Below are 20120 nucleotides of genomic sequence, written 5' to 3' on the forward strand. Positions count from 1 at the left end.
TCTCTCCAGTTCTCAATCTCTCCTGATGGGGACTGACATATCAATGTAATGAACGGCCTCCGTTCTCTTGTCTTCCAGCCATAGAAAACACCGCCACTTCCAATTAAATTCTACATGATTTATGGAAACCCACAAGCTCACTTGCCTTAATTCTTCCTTCTCCTGCCCACACAATCCTATTAAATTTCTTCCTTAAAATCTAGTGCTCCCTACTCTGAAGTAGCCTGGGTTGTTGTGTGCAAAAAAAGTTGGAAAAAAGAATGGGCGAAAGGAAGTATGAAAAATAGTAATAGTTTCTTACCACCTAGTGGGCAGTACCATGTTCCAAAAAATTGCACTGGAGACTTTAGTAAGAAGCATGTTCATTATGTTGTTAAATCCTACAGATCTCTGTAATCCAGCCCCCCCTTGAAAGGGAGGAGAGCTCACACTGGGAAAGAAAAGGAGAAATTTAAAAAGCCAACAAATTAATACTCCACCAATCCAGGTTTTTTTTTTTTTTAATTTTATTTATTTATTTGAAAGACGGAGATCACAAGTAGGCAGAGAGGCAGGCAGAGAGAGAGAGAGAGGGAAGCAGGCTTCCTGCGGAGCAGGGAGCCCGATGCGGGGCTCGATCCCAGGACCCTGAGATCATGACCCGAGCCAAAGGCAGCAGCCCAAACCACTGAGCCACCCAGGCGCCCCTCCACCAATCCAGGTTTATGGAAGCCTTTGGGAGAAGAAGCTGCTGTCTACTCGGTTGACTTATTCCAAATCTCCCTGTTTTATATATAGAGGAATCTGAAGCTTGGAGAGATCATATGACTTTTCCAAGGTTCTGTAGTAAGTGGCAGACCCCAAGCAAGGAGTGTCTGGCATGTTGTTTACAATCAGGCTACTCATGATTACTAATCTTGTCCCATGCTGTGTTTGGGTATCCATGGTCTGTATACTTCTGGAAACCCATGAAACTATTCCTGGTTCCTAAAATCAGTTTTAATATTTCAAACACATAAATTATTTATGCATTTCTCAGTGAAATGGTGGCAGAGTCTAAGAAAGTATCTTAATTTTCTTGGTTTGGGCTGGAATTTTATTAACCAAGAACAGCAATTCTGGTTATCCATGCTGATTAGAATTCTAGAAAGGTAAAGGAAGTCTTATTAATGCAGTCTGAGATTCAAACAAGCCAAACAAACAGACAAAGGAAAGTTTAAAATATGGGTTCCTTGGCCAGAAGGATGATAATAACTATGGGAATGTTTTGTCATGTAGTGAGGTGAATACTGTTTTGTAGAGGTAGGGCAGATCTATGTGCCAACTCCAGACACATGCAGACTTTGAAACCTAAATGGAATGCTTTGGCTTATGTGCTGTCTTCCTTTGTATCTCACGGGAATTCTGGGTAAATACCAAAATAAGTGAGTTGGGTCAAGGTATCGTCTAAACGGTGTGTTTTAAGCTGGACTTGAATAGAGAGTGGAGATTGAATCAGAAAACAGACTAAATGTATGTTTCCATGCAGAGGAGCATAAACATAGTATAAAAACAATCTCACATGTTCATCATACTCAGGTGACAAGCATGTGCTGGGCCAGGAACTGAAGTAGATGCCAAGTGTAGAAATGAAAAAGTCAAGGACTATCACTTGTGGAGCCTGAGTCTCCTGAAGAAGGCTGAAACATCAATAATACAATTTACTATGGAGTGATTAAGGCCGTAAGAGAAACACATACTCAGCAAGGCAGTGACATAAAAGAGGGAGTTAATATTTAAGTAAGATTTCCTGACTTACCCAAGCTGAGTAAAACATGTGAGCTCCTTCTTTTTCTTTTTTTAAAACAGATTTTATTTATTTGACAGAGAGAGAGTTCACAAGTAGGCAGAGAGACAGGCAGAGAGGGAGGGGAAGCAGGCTCCCCGCTGAGCAGGGAGCCCAATTCGGGGCTCAATCCCAGGAACCTGAGTTCATGACCTGAGGTGAAGGCCGAGGCTTAACCCACTGAGCCACCCAGGCACCCTGACATGTGAGCCCCTTCTTGAAAGGTGACGGGGAATTGGACAAGTGGAAAAGGAGAAGTGGAAGATACTCATCATCCTGAGGCATCACAGTGGAAATGGGTATTCAGTGAATTCAACTCTGTTTTCAAATCATTTAATAAGACATTTATTCTCCAGTTGAGTCAATGGAGGATATATGTGATTTAATATACTGAGCTTCTTGAAATCATGAACCTTGCCTCGTATCTTTGCGTCTCTGAGGGATTGACTTGCAGAGAGTATCTGCTCGATAAATTTTTTTTTTTTTTTTTTGGACTCTTGGTTGGGCATAAGGACGTATAGAACATGCGGTACAGTGGAAGAGCATTAGAATTTTTGAATTGATACTCAAGCCTTAGAGGACAGTGAAGTAACAGAACTGATTACATTTGTAGGAAATGATGGGGGGAAGGGGGTTGTGAGTAAGCAGTGGCGATAAGCATTGATGTGGTCACCAGTTGGCCCCAACAAAGTAAATATTTATGTTTGGGCTATATTTTGTTTGGTTGCAAATGACAATGCACAAGACTAGGTTATGGGATAATATCTGGCTAAAGGAATCTCTCAAGAATAAAAGAAAAAGATTTGAATTTCACCAGTATGGGCCTATGCTGAGAGCTCTGGGAGAGCAACCAGGGATGCTTCTTGTTTTGACTTGTCAGTTGCTCTAAAGAAACTGATTGTGACTTAATGATTATTTTGCTGCGTATGTCCCATTGTCCCATACAAATTGGTCTCTTCAATCTCATCTTCCCAGAGTGGTTTCTTGCTAAGCATTGTTTTCTGCAACACTCAAACGACAGAAGTGCTTGATGGCTTCTCTCTTGGAACATGCATTCTTCTTGAAATCATGTGAAGCCACGAGAGAAGATAAACTTATGATACGAGCAACTTTTACATGTAGTCTGTTATAGAATCCTAGACACTGTTTTTTCTAAATATGGGCCGGTTCTTGGGGACATTAAGAAACATAGAAATGATTAGTAGCTTGGAGGAAACACACCTTCTTGTAGTGTGGACTGGAGCATCACAGAAATGAAGCCAGGGGGGATCTTTAGGTTTTCCTTCATTAAAATGACTCACATTTGTATGGAGACTCGGAGGTTAGTTGCACCATCCTGGAGAGTCAGACACACAAATCTACAATCAAGAGAGTTTCAATGACCAACACATTACCACTTTGACATCTGAGAGATCCTGTTTCCATTTTCACATCCTGTGCCTTAGAATTTTCCGGAGCCCACTCTATTACCAACTTGAAGACTAATGCTTGAATGTTAACAGATTTAATAGTTAAGTTTTCTTAACTATTTTGGCATTAGGTGAGCCAATACCGAGCTTATTTTCTTAATTCAGTTTGATCTCACCTCCTCCCAGCACCCTAATCATTAAGCACCTATTAGATTCTAGTTAATATTTTTGGTGCTGGGAGCAGAGGAGAGAGCAAAACACAGTTCCTTCCATTGTGAAGCCATCCACATGTCTTCCTGGGTGACTGCAGCTGCTTCCTTCCTGGCCTTTCCTACGATTTATTCTCTGTAGAGAAGCCAGAGTGAACCTTTACAAGCTCAGGCAGATCATAGCACTGCTTCGTTTGGTTCCCCAAAGGTTTTTCACCTCATGCAGAGAAATAGCCAAAATCATGTACAGTGATCTGTAACTGAGCTGTCCTGAATCCAGTCACTGGCCACATGTGGCTTTTTAAATTAAAATGATTTAAAGTTAAATAAAATTAAAAATCTATACTGCACAGGGAACAAGCGAGATTTCCAGTGCTCCACAGGCACATGTGGCCAGGGGCTCCTCTAGTGGCCTGCGCCAATGGAGAACATTTCTGTCCCTGCAGAAAGTACCACTGGGCATGTAATACCCTGTGCAATCTGGCGTCTCTTTGCTTTGCTTCTCTTCTCTTGCTTTCAGTCCCTGTGCTCCATCCCCCGTGCCCTCCATGTTGTTTTCCCATACTCTGGACCCAGTCTTGTCTATCTTCCCGCTCTTTCCTCTGTCTGGCATGCTCTCCCCCCGCCATGGCTACCTGGATCATTCCCTTACCTCTTGCAATTCTTTCCTCATATGTCACCTTCTCAGTGATGCCCTTGTGGCTGCCTTGGTTAACATTGCAATGCCCACCTCTAATCTCACCTTGCCCTGCGCGCCACCTTATTTCCCCCTTAGTGTTTATCACCATCTCAGGCACATACCCTTTACACATTTGTTTCTTGTTTGTATATTCCACAGAGGTACAGGCTTTTTTCTGTTCTGGTTCCCTGCGGCATCCCAGTGGCTGGGATAATGCTTGGATATAGCAGGTGCTTGATAAATGTTGTTGGCTGAAGCAAGGAGCTTTATGAAGAAAGATATAACAACAACCTCACAACAACAACAATAGAAACAGATACAGATTTGCGATGTCAGGTAGTGATAATTGCCACGGAGAAAAAAAAAAAAAACGGGAGCCACATTACATGGAAAGTGTTTGATCACCATTTTTAATAGTCAGGGAAACAGAGGCTCAGGAATTTAAATAAACTGCCCATGATCATATTCACAATGGACCAGCCAGGATTTGAACCTATATCCAGCGTGGTGCTGTTAGTATCTAACAATTGGCCTTCTGAAGAAAAGATAAAACGCTGGCTTGCCATGTCCGCCAAATACTCCCACTGTGGCTGATTTCAAGTGACCAACATGATGTCATAGACGTTGGAGTTGGAAAGAGATGCATACAGTTTCCTCCTCCAAGCTGTGCAGTTGCCAGCAAACCACTGCATCTGACCTTGAGGTCCCAGCCCAGCCCACTGTATCACATGGCCACTCCTGAGAAAAAGCAAGAAGACCCCTCTGAAGAATCCCCACTGTCCCAGACCACACTCTGTGATCACTGGCCCTTTCTGTTACCTCCGTCTCTCCAAACCAGTTGGGTTTATAGTCGACCTGTTTGAATGATGGTATTTTCCTCCTGCGGGTATCGTGCTTATTTGGCTTGACAGAACATTTGTTCTCAGAGGCTTATTTTCTCCACGTTAACCTTTGAAATGACTGCCTAGATGGCACAGGTAATCCTATTGGACCTTTGGGGACTGGGTGGACTACTTTTTAATTGATAATTCCATGTTTCTATAATAAGTGGCCTCCTTAATAATAGCCTGCCACGTCATATGTGATGATTGCTAATTTAGGTTTTCAGGCTTCCTGGATGTAATGAGCTCTAATAAGCCCAAGACTTGTCACAGACTCAGGAAAGCCCATTTTCCCCCTTGAAGCAATGATTTCCCTCAATCCCTGGACACAATTGGGCATACTCTTAAAAATATTAATAAGTGTGACTGGGATGTTCACCGCTTTCCAAATAAAACATAAAGTCCTGGTTTCATTAAGCCAAGCTATTAAATTAAGAAAGTGTTTTTAATTATCTGAGCATTTCAGGGAGCTCATAAAACATTTAAGGACCTCCCAGGGGTGGTGCTGAAGCCCTTTCAGAGTGAATTAGAGCCTTGACTTCTGGAGCTGGATGGGAAGGGCTGGGTGCCCACAATCATGGACTCCATCTGGCCCAGAGCATCGACCTGCTGGAGAGGACAAAGATGCAGGTCTTATTTTTTGGGAGGGGTATGCTCTTGTATCCAAGCTTCAGAGAAAAGCAGATCAAATTCTCATAGCAAGGAAACATTTGAGCAAACAAAGCCCTACAAACATTTCCTAGCACTTCCTTTGTGCCTGGCTGTCCACTGGATGCTGAAGTTTTGGAAGGTGCTCTTGCCTCCTGAGCAGTCTCTTAGGGGCTCAGCACTCAATTTATATTCCCTCCTGCCATCCTGATAAAAGCCCTGTGGGTTTCCTCTTATCACCCCCATTTGAAAGGGGAGGAAACTGACAGTTGAAATTACCCGTGATAGGGAACTAGTGAAGCCAGATCCTGGGAAGAGCACTGGTCCATCTCACCCCAGGCCTACATAGCTCACACTGATGGGCAAGCTGTAGTCACACTTTACTGCCACAAATAAGAACTACCATCATTGTCATGATGGAAGAATTGATATGCTTTATCTAGGGTGCCAGGCACAATGCTACGCTCTCTATATAGCTTGTCTGATTTAATCCTAATGGTCCTATGAAATTATTAATCCCTATATGACAAATGAAGCAACTGAATCACAGCGAGAGACCAAGGATGTTCTGTAAGGCAACACAACCAGTGCTGGAGGTAGGATTTGTGCCAAGACCATTGGTCCTTAGTCTGTGCTCTTACTCACTGTGACCTTCCAAACCCTCAAGCGAGCCTATCTGGTCTGGTACCTATGCTGCTGTTTTGTCAAGCACATGAGTATGAGGTTGTACTTGAGCATGCACGGATGGGAAAGGTTGTTTGTTTGTTTGTTTGTTTGTTAATGAGCCTTCACTATGTATCCTTTCCATCTTCCTCTTCTCCATCCTTAGTTCCTTGGTTACTCCAGCCAATTCCTCTGCCCCCAAATACGCCTGTGTGTTAATTGGACGAAAGACCCAATTAATGATAATGGGTCCTTTACTGATAAAAGTGGACCAATAACATTCTTTTTTTTTTTTTTTTAAATATCATAGTTTCCAACTGGTGTTACATACAGATTGCTGAGAAATTGATGCCCTAGGCTACCGGGTCCCTGGGTCCAGGTGTCCTGAGTCTAGTTGCTTCAGACTGTGAGCAGCTTCATTTATATACTCTGGGGTCCTGCTCAGATACCATGTGTGCAAAGGTCGTACTGGTTAATTGTTCAGTCTTTATGGCATTAAAGAAGAAATTGGAGAATCTATTTTTGCCTACCAGAGTGACCCCCCCCCCCAAAATCTTCTAACAAGGTTGTAGAAAACAGGCTCTTATGAGTGAGAATGTCATTTAAGACCCCCATGGAGGGCATTTAGCTACATTTATCTGAATTGTGAGTGCATGATCTTTTAGATCCCACTGTTCCTCTTGTAGGATTTTAATTCTTAGCTAGACTTTCCTCCTAGTGCTATATGCATATTATTATTTGCTGCAATGTTATTTAAAGTAGAAAAAAAAAGAGATGACATATAGCTTTGGGAATGGGGGCATTGTTTACATAAATTATGGAACAGCCATAGAGTAGAATACTATGCAGCTATGAAAAGAGACATCAGCTTGTGTACTGAGATGGAATTATCTCTAAGGTAAATTGTTTAGTGAAAAGAGGAAGCAAGACAGATCTGCATATAAATTGTGCTCCCCTTTGTGTAAAACTGGAAAGAATATAATACATATGTGAATGTGCTTGGCTATGCTTTAAAAATCTCTTAAAGCATTTGGAGGTGGGGATTGAGTATGGGGAGGAACTGGGTAGACAGGGACAGAGTGTGTTGGAGAATTCTGTATAAACTTTTAGCCTTTTGCTTTACAGATCAATGGTATTACCTATACAAAAATTGTGGCAGAAGTGTGGAGAAAGGTATTCCTTTCTGGAAGGGGTGACACAGGCAAACAGGAGCCTGGTGCTTTCACGGAACTGAGAGAAGGAGAAAGGCCAGAACAGAGAGGACAGAGGGGCTAGCGCATGGCTTCTGGGACTTTCTGAAGATTTCTGGCTCATTATCCTCAGAAGGGTTCTGAGTAGGCTGGGGGGGTGTTTCAATCACACCTGCATCTCGGAAGGATTACTCTGCGCACATGGCAGGCTGGTTGGAGAGAGATCCAGGAGGAGAGTCTGCCTTTGAGAGCCCAGCGAGTTGCATCAGAACTGGGGGTAGCTGAGACAAAGAAGTCATCGGTTGTGTTGGTGATGTTGTTAAGAGGTGGACTGATCTGTCCTAGGAGGAAATGAGTATGGAGGTGAGTGAAACAGAGGGGGTGAGGATTCTGTCCAGGAACTGGTTTGTGCAACAGGCGGGTGGAGTCAGTTCCTGAGAAAGACCAGGGACAGGTGTGTGGCAGGGAGAACTTGGGTGTAACCTCACACACACTGAGTCTGGGTCCATCTAATACATCCCAGAGGAGATAACAAGAACACGGTCAGAGGTAGAATGCTGGAATTCGGAGAAGTCTGACCACGGCTGGGAGCTAGATATGCAGATAGAAATTGAGAGTGTACCCAGGGATGAAATTTCCTGGGACAGAAGTAGTAATTATGCCCTCCCCCCAGACATGTGAGCAGAGGCCCATCATTTATTTGCAAGCACCATCCACATAATGGGTACCTGTTGGATGTCTGTATAACCAGTTGCAGAGGAACAACTAGCGGCAATGATGGGGGTTACCTGCTCACTCTCCATCTCTCTTCTTCCCACTTCGGCCCCTCCTGGCTGGGCGGCCCCTCCGGTGCCCTTCGAGTCTGTCTTCAGACCACCCACACAGTCCCTCACCCAGGGTGTTGCTCCTGCGGCTTAAAGGTGAGCTGGTGATAATGCCCTCCTTCCGAGCACCTCCCAGCCCAGGGAGCAGCAGCGGGCTCCGGGAATAATTGATATTACAGAAAACACAGGGCCGGGTGCCAGCTTCACATTCTCCAAACATTTAATGATTCAACCTTTTCAGTTTCATCAAAGCTGATCTTGGAAACTCCCTGAAGGCCCACTGCGAACAACTAGCAGGGTGCCTACTTTGGCCCAGCTGCTCCCCATGTTTCCCAGGGCAGGTGTGGACAAGACCTCTGGCTGCATGACAGCAGCCAGGTGGCCCCTTTGGGGGCTTCGTGCCCACATAGGGGCCTCAGGTTTAGCAAGCTGGGTGACCCCTCACTCTTGCAGAGTATCAGCCAGCTACATTCATTCGAGTATCCAGAGGTTGGCACAAGCCACCTTTTAAAATGTGTTTGTTTAAGCTGTCAAGACAGGAAACGGCTGTTTTTGACAGGGAAAGGAAGCATAGGATGGACCAGCTTGTGTGTAGAAGCAAGAGGGGAGGGGTGCTATTTGGGGAATGCCAAGGCCACTAAGGAAAGGGAGTAGGGCAGGGGACCCAAGGAAATGGTCTGGGAGAGGAAATGAAGAGACAATAAAACACAGACAACACAACAAAGAGATACAGAGAGAGGCAGAGAGAAAGTCAGAAATCAGAGCTGTGCACATGCACTCAAAGAAGCACTAAGACAAAAGTGGGAGGGCACAGCCAGCTTCTCAGTCTTCAGACCACTGACCTGGGTTCAGATTCACTGAAAGACACTTGGCTTTCACAATATGTTCAATTGCCCACCACAGTGAGCCTCGAAAGCCGAGCCCCCTTGTCTGTTGCTGGGGTTTTTGGGTAGTAACAATAGAGGTAGTAATCATTGTCGTGGTGGAACTAGAACATGCTGTTATAGAAAGCTATGCAGATTCCTGCACAACTATCCGAGGTAGACTTTATAACCTCTGCTGATGGTTCAAGAGTTGAGAAAAACAATGCTCTGAGAAGTCAAATCACTTTGAGACACTCCCCTGGCTGGTCAGGAACAGAAGTCATGGTTTATTCGCTGTCTCTCTGTCTCTCTGTGGGTATTTCCGCCTGTCTTTCCCTCCCACTCGTTCCACAAGATAAGTGTATTGATTTGAAAGCAAAACAGATATAAGAGGAAAAATAAATTTCAGGGGCACCATGATTTTTTTTTAAAAAACAAATCTTCAGTTTGCAAATATTTTCACCTACTCCTGGGTATAAGGAATGGATCCTCAGGAACAGCAGGGAAGAAGAAAGAAGTGACAGGAAGGAAGAGAAAAAAGAAGGCAGAGACCTTTGACAGTAGCTTTTTGGGTGTCTGCACAATGTTTCCAATCCCCTCCATATGACAGAAGGTGGAATCGGGAGTGCATTATTGGACCTGGAGTAGATCACCAGGTTTCCTTTCAAGGAATATTTAAAAATTTGAAACCAGAGACTCACAGCCTGGGCTCTAGGAGCCAGCGTATGCCCACAGCATCCCTCTGGGGCTGCTGGCCTCAGGTCTGCCGTGGTATCCACGGCAAACATGAGCCTGCCTATCCACCTACTCCTTGAATCCTGTGATATTCCCCCACCTACATCAGTCATCAGGCTGTTTAGTTTACCCAGAACCCCTACTTGGAAAACCGCTCCTCTCCCACTCCATGTCATTCAGGAAGGGCTGACCTTGTCACTTGACCTCATCACCACATCTGGCCAATCAGACTGCAGCACCTTTCCATCCAGCATGATTAGTTCAACTGTGCTTGACTTGTGGTTCAGCAGGGCCAAATCCAGCAGATCAGAGACCTCCCTGGGCCTTGCTGGGAAAACTATTCTTTCTCAGGGCCTCCAGGTTACACAGGGATGAGATGAGGCATTGCTGCTTGTGGACCTCTTCCCCAGATGCTCGAAGGGGATGTCTGCTCATGGCGAAACTACAAACAACAGACAACGTTAGAGCCCCAGCATCAGTGTGTCTCAACATCCACAGAAGCTGTCTCTGTCAAGGGAGTCAACACAAGCTTAATGTTGGGCTTACATTGGTCTGAATTTGGTTTCTGCCCTTGACAACTAGAGGGTTCTGATAAATGCGTCTTTAAGAAATTCTCCCTTTTAATTGTAGGTGCCTTTGTTTTCTACTCCTCCTACCCACACAGGCTATAATTTACACAGTTATTCTCTATTGACAATGATAAACAAGACTGCTCCTAAAAATGTTCCTGCTGTTAGTAGCCTCTGGGGATCATTTCTTGACTCAAAGCAACTTCCAAGTAACTATCCAGGTTATCACCAAAATGTGAGCATGCTTAAAGGCAGGGTGTGTTTGTATGGATCTTTATTTATTTATTTATTTATTTATTTATTTATTTTGCTTGAACCAAATTTAAAGTACACTCAGCGTGAGCAAGGAATTCAAATACAAAGAGGGTTCCTGTGTGAAAGGAATTAGATGCTCTGAGTGGAAGTTCTTCTACTTGGTGACTTGTAGCAGTTAGCTATTGCTGTGTAACCAACAACCCCAAGCCGACTAATTCAATGTGAGGAGCATTTATTTAGCTCTGACTTTGCATTTGGTTATGTGATTCTACTGGCTTGAGCTGGGCTTGATAGAGCTCACTGATTTCTGCAAGGTCAGGTGTGAGCTGGTTAGGCAGCTTTGCTGAACTTGATGGACTTTTCCTACATGTTCTGGACTCTGCTTCTATGTGTCTTCTTATCTCCCAGTAGACAAGTCCAGACTTGTTCCATGCTGAAGACAACAGAAATGAGAGAGAATAAATGGAAAGGACTCTTTAAGCATCTGCTTATATTAAGTTTTCTTCTGTCCCATCCGCTGAAGTAAGTTAGGTGGCCAAGCCCAGAGTCAGTGTGGGTAGATGTCACTGAAGGGTGTAGACACCTGAGTATCTTCTGTTGTCTTTAGTGAATATCTGGCAAGTCTTAGAAGAGAATCCTCTCCTCACTGGGCTGACAAATGACCATTGCTGACATGAGACACCAAAAATGGAGAACTTTACAGAGGGATGGAAGGGGGAAGAGACTTACCAGTGCATCCTCAGGGAAGAATTTAGAATTGTATGTATTGTTATTCTTCTGTTAAAAGTATTTCACACAGAGAACTGTTTTTGTTTGTTTGTTTGTTTGTTTGTTTTCCCCCAGTGTTTCACAACTGCCTCTAATCCTTCTGTTTTGCCCCTTTTGTCTTTTCAGAAAAGAGGATCCTCAAAGAACTTATAGTCTAGAATAAGAGGCAGACACAGAAATAGAAAATTTCAAGATCAAAGAATAAAGACTGAGGTAGGAATAAGCACAGCATACCATGGGAGTCCAGAGGCAGGGCACTTAGCCCAAGCAGGCAAACCATTTAGAGAAATCTATTTTAAATTGATTGTTTTATTTGCTGGATTTTATATTGACATGTTTTGCTTTGTTCTCAATGTGTTCTGGGACTGCAGCCTATTCATTTATTATTAAGAGAACGGTAATTATTTCCAGGAGCTCCTGAGAATACACTTTGCCTGATCTCTGCTGATTCTGGTATAACCTTCATATCTGTGAGGATGTCTGTGGCAGGAAGTGATAGCCCCTGTGTGCCTGGTGGGATACACCAAAGACCCTGGTCTGCAAGGAAGGTTTGCAGACCACAGCTTCTCAAACTTTAATGAGCATATGCATCCCCTGGGAATCTTGTCAAAGTGCAGATTCTGATCCAGGAGTTCTGGGTGGAAGTTGGAGATTCTGTTTTGCTAACAAGTTCCCAGCTGCTGCTGCTGCTGCTACTGCTACTGGTCTGTGGACCACATTTTCAGTAGGAAGACTGTAAAAAGATCAGCAGTACTTGCTGCACCGGTGGATATTATAGCAGGGCTAAACAGAGGCTTAGCTGTGTCTCAACAGTCTATCTTTCTAGGCTATAAACTCAGCGGAGATCGCACCTTTTTCTTGCCTGCAACTCTATATCCAGGGCCAGGCACATAGAAAAATCTCAATAAATATTTGTCAAATAAATGCCTCCTGGTCCCCCTCTTTTCTCATGGGTAGGTATGCGTGGAGGTTTACCTGATGCTTTCATTTGATCCTGTGAATGCAGCCTGGATCTGCATCTATCTCAGGCCACTGTCTTGATCCATCACTTAGTTCAAGACAGCCTGGTGGCTCATGGCTGGGCCATGTGACCTTTATCTTTCTCATAGATTTGAAGAAAGCTCATTCTATTGCTAGAGCACATGTCTGATCTGAGGCAGTCCTTCCACTGCCTGTCTTACTGCTTCTATGTCCACAGACAGACCAGTTAGATATTGATTCTAGCAGAATATTTCACTGGAGCTCCTTACATTATCTTAGACTCGCTGATTGACACTGTTGACTTCTTCCTATTACAGCTCTTCTGCCTTGGTTAATTTTCCCCAGATCTTTTAGCACCTTCCTGCTTCCTTACTTGGAAATCCCAGCAAAGCTGCATGGTTGGAGCTGGAGCTAAGCCAGCGATGACATGAAGGACTAACTTTGAAATAAAAGATGATCGCCAGGCTCTTAGCTTGAGTTCCCACCCAGAAACTTGGCACTCTCTCCTCAGGATCCATTTATAAAAAAGCCAAAAGCAATTAACCATTATGCAAACTACCTAATCCTCAGCTTCCTCAACTGCAAAATGGGAGTAGCTGCACCCTCCTATGGAGTTTTAATTAAGATTAAGTTGTGATATCATAAATTGCTTAGCTCAAGATCTGACACATGGCAAGTGCTCCATAAAGGATAGTTCTTTTCATTTTTACTTCTAAACAACGAATCGTAAAGTCTAGGAACCTTCCCTAAGAGGAAGGTTCCAGTGAATCTTGGCTCATTTCTTTAACAGCTCATCACGGAAGAGAGCAGTTTGGATACAGTCAGGAACAAGGTATAAATAGCTAAATTAGTGACAACACAAGACTGGCACGCCATGCAGAGCCCCTTTGGTGAGAGTAAGTGGGGCATACGTCTAGCCAGCAGAGTAGCTTTCAGGTGCCTCAACTCCTAGGGCTCCCCTACACTCTTTCCTCTTCTCTACTGCCTTTCTAGTCTCCTTGCTGTGAGTATAGCTTGTACCTACGTATGCTACCCAACACTTACCCAGAATTGCCTTCTTTCTGATGTTTGTATTTTCTAAGCAGGCTGGATTACCTTGAGTTTTTTTTTGTCTTCTAAGATTTTTCAACATCATAGAACATGGTAATTTAGTTAATCAACAGATATTTAGCACTATCCTAGGATAGGGATACCCAGGGATACAGTGCTAAACAAGCCAGAGCAATGTCCTATCCTTGCAGAAGTTAAATGTATTTTGCAAAAGTGGTATAGATTTTTCACTTAGTCAGGAAGCAAGATGGTGACTAGGAAGAGTCCCAGCCTAGCAAAGACTCTAGCAAAGAGGTCCCAGAAGGAATGTATGCACAGCAGATACTTGTCTCCTAACTGAATCAATGAATATATACTTGTGAGGTTTAAAAAAAAAAAAAGATGGGAAAGAAGAGATGGATTTTGGTGGATTCACAAAGACCCATTCCAGTTTTTCCTGGGAGCCACTCACTCAATTATGGGATGGCCAAGAACATGCATTTCACAGTCAACTAAAGAATGAGAGGGGTTTGAACTTTGACCATGTGCTAGCTGTTAAAATTGGAAAGTCAAATATTACAGTAAACAAGACAGATTAATTCCTGCCTTCATCAAACTCACTATTCAACTAAACATTCTTTCCTGATTATCCCTATATCTGAATGAACTCAGAGCCTCTTACTATATCATCTCAGATGCTAGAAGGTCCATCCTGATCACAGGCTTTATTGAACATATTTTGGAGTGTGAGAACTTTTAAGGTGCCTTTCTAAAACAACTAGGCAGATTAATTCATAAATCTTGAAATCCATTTTTTAAACTAAGCTGATAAATGAGCAACCATCATTATTTGAGTTTAAATTCAACTGACATAGTGTTGCCCAGTCCATCTTGGACTGTCTTTAGTTACATGAAGTCAGGTTTTCTCAACCGTGGCACTATTGACATGGGGGCCAGCTGATCCTTTGCTGTGAGTGGCTCTTCTGTACATCCTCGGTGATTTAGCAGTGTTTGTGACTTCTACCTGCTAGATGCCAGTTGCAATCATCCCAGTGTCTCAAAGCAATTACCAGGTGTCCCTTAGGAGAAAAACTGTCCCACAGTTGAGAAACACTGTATACATGCATTTGTGCTTTTCTATAATGACAGGGTTTTTTTGAGTTGTACCTAATCTGATATTAAGTGTTGGTTCTGCTGCGTACCGTCTGTGTGCCATCGGAAAGGCCTGGCCTGCGAGGCAGCTTCCTCATCTACACAAAGTGGGTAATGAAATGTAGAACCTGGCATTGAGGTGAGGCTTAAAAGAGGACGTGGGCAAAGGACCTGAAAGTGGAGAAGCTCAATGGCTATGATCGTACCTCTTTCCTTGGATAATGGAATGGATCATTGCCGAGAACTTCGTGTGCTTGGAAAGTGTGTGTGTGTGTGTGTGTGTGTTTGTGTGTGTGTGTGCACTTGCACATCCATGTGCTGTAGGACAGGGATATATTGCTGAGAAAGAACTAACCTCTGCGTGGCTCTAGAACTCCCTGGCAGACCCCGAGTAATATACAACAACAGAGAAATATAGATCAACAACAACAATAGAGGACAAACTTTGGAGTGAGACAGACCTAGATTTGACTCCTGGATCCACCACCTACTGGCTGTGTGATACATTTGGTCAAGTTGTATAAACCTCTCTACCTCAGTTTCGCTGTCTGAGAAACAAATAACCATACCCGTCTCATAGGGTCATTGTGTTGTGCAGATGAGATCAGATCACGAACGTACAACACTTACAACACGTCTGTGGCCATGTCGCATTTGCTCAATAACTATTAGTTGTTGTTGCTATTATTATCTGTGCTATTCCGCCCTTGGGTACATCCCTGGGGGTAACTTCAAAGCAGATGGTGGCCTCTTTCCAGGGGTTTCCTATCGTGCCAGAGTAGCTCAGTCAACAACTTCCCTAATGAGCTCAAGACTCCATCAGCGGGACCTTTTGTTTTCCTACTAACTCTCTGTCAACATGGTTTCCGCTCTGGCATCAACATTATACCAATTGCATATTCACTAGCCTGCACGGGCCTCAAGACTATCAATTGCTACAATGGAGTAAATGATACTCATTGTTAAAACAGGGTAAATGCCTATTTCCTTTACACAATAGAAGGAACGGTTATAGGCTATTAAGTAAATAACTATAAATAACACACTATAAAATGCTTTACATATGCCTTATCGCACTGAACTGCTAGTGCTCTGAAGTAGCTGTTATGGCTGGGTAAATTATACGTGTTTTTAAACACTGTCCAAAATACATATTTACACGTACTTAAAATCCTACACTAAACAGTCTCTATAGCAACCAGTAAAACACAAAAGCCTTATTAAGCATTCTTTGTAGTATTTTTAGGAGTTTAATCATTAGGAGAAAGCTCATAGGCCATGTAGACACCAGGGAACACGAAGAAAGAAAGTCTTTATAGGAACAAAAGAATGAGGTTGGCTTTGAACCTGGTGGGAGAGGGTTTTATGTTTTTAAACTAATAATCACCAAGGGCCTTCTCTTTGTGAAGGCAATGCTGTGTTTGGGGTACATCAGACACAATTTTGGAATTACAATCTGGTTCTCAGCCTAGAAGAGAGATTCTTCAATTAACATATTTCAGCAAAAGATCACTTTCAATTTTCTCTCTTTAGTCACAGCAAGAAAAGATTTCCTTGCCATTGAAAAGTGAAGAAATATGTAATATCTCTGTTGAGCCTGAGTCATATGACTCTACCAAGGGTAATTCTGATGGTTTCATTGGGGTGGAGCCGTATTCCATCATTTGAGTTCTGTATTTATCCGATTACTTACAGCAGGCTGCAGTGACAACATACCTTAGAAACACCAGTGACTTAACACTGCAGAATTTTCTTTCTTGCTCATGCTGAGTGTCTGGTGTCAGTCAGTGGTGTTTATACACCCGGCTGTCTCTCAGAGACCCTAGGGAGCTCTATCCTCTTGTGATCCCACCACTCATTCTTTCCAGGATTTTCCAGCTAGGGGAGAGAGTGCTGGCAGGTGGCTCTGGGGCCCAGAAGCAGCACATCTCGCTTCCACTCACACCCTATTGGACAGAACTTAAATCAAGTAGTTCCAACGAACCTACAACAACATTGGAAAATGGGGGAGCACATGGAAAATATACAGAGTGCTGAACAGTTTTGAGGAAAATATTGCTTAAATGTCAGAACTATGCCAGATACTTCACACTGCCTGATTTTATCTTTAAAACAACTTAACAATGTAAATTCTCCCCGTTTGCCGATGGAGAACAGACTCAGAAGTCTTAAGTGACTTATGTAACTCAACCACAAATTGGAAGGGTGAATTTAAATTTAGGTCAAGCTAAGGCTGAACATAAAATACTCTGTGGCCCAGCAGTTCTACTTTTAAGTAGTTTTCCAGAAATATACACATATTTTCACCAAAAGACATGTTTGTAGCATGTTTGCATGAGCATTCTTCCTAATAGCCCCAAAGTGGAAACAAACCACCATTCACGAACAGTAGGATACATTGTGATATATAAACGCAATGGAATATTATACAGTACTGAGAACCAATAAATGGTAATTTCATGCAAACATGGATAAATCTCACAAATATCTCATCGAATGAAAGAAGTCAGATAAAAAAAGAATTCATACTGTATGATTCCATTCCATATTACTCAAAAGCAAATGAAATTAATCTACAGTGATAGAAGTCAGGATAATGATGACCTTGGAATTTGGTAGTCATGAAGAAGGTACATGCGTAGAGCTTCTGTTTTTCTTGTAATGTTCATTTATCTGGATGCTAGTGACATGGGTCTGTTTAGTTTGGAAATTCATATATCTACACAATTATACCTTTGCATATTGCTCTGCATGTGTTATGCTTTAATCTAAGTCTGCTTGGAAAAAGATAACTTGCAAAAGTATAAATCATAGATTCAGATCAAACTGAGTCTAGAGCCCTGTCTGTTATCATGTAGCATTCATTTCTTCTCCAACCACATTAAAACAAAGTTCACTTCTACCCTTAAACAGTTCAGCTTTGTTTCTACTCCATTGACACAGACAGCCCCTCCATTAAACAGTTCCTTAGGATAATGTTTTAGATAGAAACCTGCGGCAAATTTGAGAGAATTGTCAAAGTCAACTACAATTTATTCCAACATTGACTTCAGTAAGATAGTTTTCTTCCCTGAAATCAAATGTAAACCTGGGGTTTCCAGAGGATGAAGGGAAAGACAGTGGAATCTGCTTTCTTCTTATGCTAGCATAAAGAATATAGTCAAGTATAGAGGAGAGAATGAAACCTATATTAAAATGAACCCCAAAGCAAGAAAATACAGTAATATAGATTGCGGCTAGAGATGTTGCTGTCCATTTCATTTGGAAAATGAAACTCACAAAACTCAAAAACCCTTTTTCCTGCCCAACTGACATGAACTGACAGCTGAAAGATTAATCCCATGCTGTTCTCTGCCCCTTCCCTACCCCTCCCCCACACCAACACCAAAACAGCAATTTGGTGGAGCCCTGACCGCCAAAAGACAATGTTGTCTTAGGAAAGGTATTAGCGGTAAATCCTCAAGCTGTTTTATAAGCACCTCCTAGGTTGGCAACAGAAGGCGAAACACAAACTTGCAAGATGAGCTTGAATTTAATTTTGCAGTTTTCATCTGTCATCATGTTATAACAGCATGGTGTTCTAGGCTTTTCAGAAGGTTCAGGGCACACGTATGATACTCCTACTGGGAAGGACTTCTGTCCCATCTGTTTCTATCTTAGAGGTGGTGCTTGTGGGATCATGGTTTTCAGAGATCTAGTGGGAGTCGCCAGAGCTCCCTCTAAAGACCTGTTAGATTCTTAGTCAATGGAACTCTTTATCTGCATGTTTTGCTTATTCATTTATTTGGCACTCTTTTTTTTTTTTTTTTTTTTACTAAGCACCCGTTTTGTTTTCGGTGCTATGCATGGCTCTGGGCATGAACTAATGGACAGAGAAGATGTGCTTCCTGCCCTTGAGAAGCTCCTAACCAGAGGGAAAATAGACAAATGGGAGAAATTTTAAGAAGTACCAATGGGACTAAATAGTGTACCATAAGAGCAAATAGGAGACATGGCCACCAATCCTTGAGGAAGAAGATCACTGCTTGGAGGTCATGGCATGGCTGAAACATGATGAGTGCAGTGAAGCTATATTAGATGCCCCCCCCCCCCCACCCCCATACCAATCACTCTGCTCGGCTTTGAAAATCTGAGGATGTTTAGAGCCTGGCTTGAATAAGGAGGTAGAGTGGTAGTTGACAAGGGATAAAGATAATCAAATGGACTCTTTCGATAGATTAATGAAGTTGAACATGGTGTTTGAGGCCCAGCTTGATGGAGATGATGCCTGGGAGTTAATTCTGGGCAAATGAGTAGCAGTTAGAGGAAAAAGCAGGGAGGTAGAAAGTAGAAGATGTTCTAAGAGAAGGGATGGCATAAGTGGGCACCGAGTCATGAAACAGTAGCCCTACAATGGATACTTTGTTTTAGTGTAATTGGAGTAGACATCTTGAAACTGGGGGCTGTGGAATCTGGGAAGTGCTCAGTCTTGCAATTGCAGAGCGATGTGGTAATTTTGGTGAATCACCGATTGCTGCTGGTGGTGATTTGATCATAGTGTCCTCAATAAGGATCACCCCAATGCCAGTATGGTGAGAGGATGAAATGTGAAACCCAACTTAGCGGGACCACTATACCAATGTTACCCGCAAGCCTTATTCTTTCCTCCCTCAGTCTTCTGTGCCATTAGAAACATGAAATCTAAGCCCAGAGAACGGCCACTAGGAATAGAACAACCTGTTATCCTGCATTTCCCCTGTAGACACATGGCCTTGGTGTGGATTTATACAACTACATTTAGGACTGATGATAGAATCATTGTGTGTGTGTGTGTTTTATCCCTTCCATGACACAAACCAAGAAAAAAATCATAATAAAATTTTACAAGTTAGCTGCCACCAAGAATAAACAAGAGAGCACTATAAGAAATGAATCAGAGGCTCTAACTGAATCTGCTCTCAGGACAATAACTATAATGCAAAGCCAGGGTCTGAGGAGGTCGCAGTGGGAAACTCTCCTGGGGCATTTCCGAAGAGAAAGGAGATATTCTCCTCCTGTCATCTTCACTTCATGTCCTAATATGTCTGTGGATGTGCAGAGAAAACATAATCTGCAGTCTCTGCTCTGAATCAAGCTTTGGATAACCAGGGCCATTAAGGCATCCCCAAGGATCATAGAATTAACCCTCTCTGAACCCAGGGAAGCCACTGCCACTAAAGCACCAGAAGAAAGTTGCTTGATTCTAATAACAGCTGAACCAGAATGTCACTTACCATTAGGTTCAATTGGCATTTGTTTTTCCCTTTTTAAATTACAAGATTACCTTTAAATTGTGTACAGGAGCTCATAACTGCTGTCCATTGGAGGTAATCGGGAGTGATTTCATTTTACCCATAGACAGGTTGCCCCTTCAAGAGTCTTTGTTCATTAAGCTTCTGTCTGTATCAGGTTCTATTTAAGTATCAAGGAGGAATAAATTCTG

The 20120-nt window shown here is 42.8% G+C and overlaps 1 long non-coding RNA gene across 1 annotated transcript in view; it reads left to right on the plus strand.

The window, feature by feature from the left end:
* LOC309853223 overlaps window positions 1–20120 on the plus strand; it is a 572893-nt gene that overhangs the window by 265615 nt on the left and 287158 nt on the right. Inside the window, exon 4 of the long non-coding RNA XR_014305583.1 lies at window positions 11624–11710. This is a non-coding gene — a long non-coding RNA (uncharacterized lncRNA). The remainder of the gene's footprint in view (window positions 1–11623; window positions 11711–20120) is intronic.

This window comes from Mustela nivalis (assembly GCF_964662115.1).
Source record: "Mustela nivalis genome assembly, chromosome: 18".
NCBI classification, from domain to species: Eukaryota; Metazoa; Chordata; class Mammalia; order Carnivora; family Mustelidae; genus Mustela; species Mustela nivalis.